Source organism: Sinocyclocheilus rhinocerous, unplaced genomic scaffold, assembly GCF_001515625.1.
Source record: "Sinocyclocheilus rhinocerous isolate Xijiao unplaced genomic scaffold, SAMN03320098_v1.1 scaffold2596, whole genome shotgun sequence".
Lineage (NCBI taxonomy): Eukaryota > Metazoa > Chordata > Actinopteri > Cypriniformes > Cyprinidae > Sinocyclocheilus > Sinocyclocheilus rhinocerous.
This window is the reverse complement of record NW_015623452.1, coordinates 247,186-249,685: the sequence shown is the minus strand read 5'-3', so window position 1 is coordinate 249,685 and position 2,500 is coordinate 247,186.

The window sequence follows — 2,500 nt, the reverse complement described above, 5'->3', positions numbered from 1 at the left end:
TTGTGCACATTTAATAAAGGTACTTGACCAAAAATAAAAATGCTCATGAGTTTTATGTACCTAGAATTAATGAAAGCATACATTTTATTCTTGATTTTTTAACCATATAAATTAACATTAAATACTTAAATATAAAAGACAATAATAAAAGTAGTCTCTTATACCAACATAAATGTCAAAAATGGCCCATCTTTGGCCCATCTTGAAATTCAGTGACTGCTCAGCTAAATACATGAAAACGTCTCAGGTTACATATGTAACCATGGTTCCCTGAGAAGGGAACGAGACACTGCGTCCTCTAGAGGTCGTTATGGGGGAACTCCTTCAGCGTGACCAGTGTCTGAAGCATACATTTAAACACGACAATAACATTGGCCGGCGACAGCCTGTGACGTCATCACCCGGCGCAACCACAGTATAAAAGGGCGCCGGGGGAACACGTCATCCGCTTCTTCATCTGAAGCTTGCGTCCGAAGCATGGCAAGGGAACTAGAGGACGCAGTGTCTCATTCCCTTCTCGGAACCATGGTTACATACGTAACCTGAGACGTTCCCTTCCGAGGGAACTTTGAACTGCGTCCTCTAGAGGTCGCTATGGGGAACGGTATACCCACGCCGCCATGCTGAGGGGAATGCATGCCAGAAACCACAGCGAGCACTAAGTACCAACTCTACCATAGCCATGGGAGTTGCCTCAAGGACGTCTTGACGGCTGTCAGTGACATTATCCCCTTTGGCCAAGGGCCTGAGCTGCATACCTGTTAAGGGCTGGACTAGGAAGCCCAAGCCTAGGGCAGAGCTCAAGGCTTGGAATCAGAAGAAAGAGATTCCTTTAAGGGGATACGGCCAGGTGTCTAAAAACCAAACCAGACCCTGGCCTGCCACCCAGGGGGGCTACCGCCGGTTCCGAATAAACCTGCTCAAAGAACTGACAGATTTTTGGTAGCAACACCCTGTTTAGAAAAGTATCAACAGAGATACATAAGTTGAGTGGGGCCCAAGGCAAGAACTGGGACCTAAACCAACTCAGATAAAGGGAACGAGGCTGACAGCACGTAACCCTTACCATTCAGGATTTTTGAAAGTGCGCAGAATGCTTAGCATGCACACTTACCACAATGTGGATTTTAGAAAGTGCACAGAGCTCAGCGTGTGCACTTACCATAGCATGGATTTAGAAACACCATTGCTTAAGGGGTAACCGAAGCTGTATAAACCAGCCTAGGAGCCCTACGTAACTGTGGCACTCTCACAGAACAGAATCCGAAGCATCTGTTCACAGATGCCCAGAAGGGAGCGGCGCACTTGCAAGAGGCCCTTCACAGTGAGGGGAGCACAGCTAGCTCACTTAACAAGCAACCCGCCAGGGAGGCAGGAGATGGCCCAGCCGCCTGGCATGATTCAAAAAAACTTCAAAGAAAGAAGGGGGACTCGGATGCTCAGATCGAGAGGGGCGTGCTCATATGAACCCCCCAAGGGCAGTGCTAAGCTTGACCCACAAGGAGAGCGGCTCAACAGGAAGGCGGAGAGAGGCCTACCACCTGAGGCTGCTACTCAATGGAGCTCAAACGAGCGGCGGACTCAATGAGAGAAGTCCACAGACGCTCAATTGGGAGCGGCAGGCTCAAAGACAACCCTCCAAGGTGAGGGGAGCACTGCCTGGCTTGACCCAAATAGAGGCAGCTTATCAGGGAAGCAGCAAGCGGCCCAACTACCTGATGTCACTGCCACGGAGCTCAAGAGCGGAGGGTTCAACCCCTAGTGAGGAGAGAGAGGAACCCATCTCGACCGAAGCGATCAATAGCCCTCTCAAGTCGAGAGGAGGACTCACCCAGTCTGCCCAGAACTGGCGAGCTCAAAGGGACCCTCCCACAGTGAGGGGAGCACAGCCATGTCAGAGTAGCAGATAGTTTGCAAATGGGACATCAGAAATGGGATCCTGCTAGAAGGGGATCACACGTTTCTACAGGGAACAACAGGGTCCCAAAATAAAGGCAACCGACCAAGGAGGTGACAGAGACGAGCCTAACACTCAGTTCGTTGCAAATGTGGGCTCTCAAGCTGAGGCGGGCCCTGACAGCACATACTGGGAGCGACTCATAGCTAACCCTCACATTGAGGGGAGCACTTCTCAGCTCGACCAGAAGAAGGTGCTAGATTAGAAGGGGTAACCCAGCAGGGCCCAATAAGAGACTGTTCACTGGTGCAACTGGACACAGTCTCATGCTCTCTATCTCGATACAGAGCGTGGGTCCCATATAATCAGACCCGATAAAATCTGAAGAAATAGCAGGACCCTATAACCATTCATGCGTACAGAGCTCACTGCTCCTCAGAGCAGAAGCATACAAGAGGGGTTTCCGCAGAAACACAAATTCTTCGTCACTTTCTTGGCCCGCTTTCATGGCAAGTCAAGCCTCGCCGTGGCGCGATCCATAACCTCAAGCAGCTCATCATACGCGGGGCAGGAGGATTGGGAGGACTCAGTCTCGACTTCTTC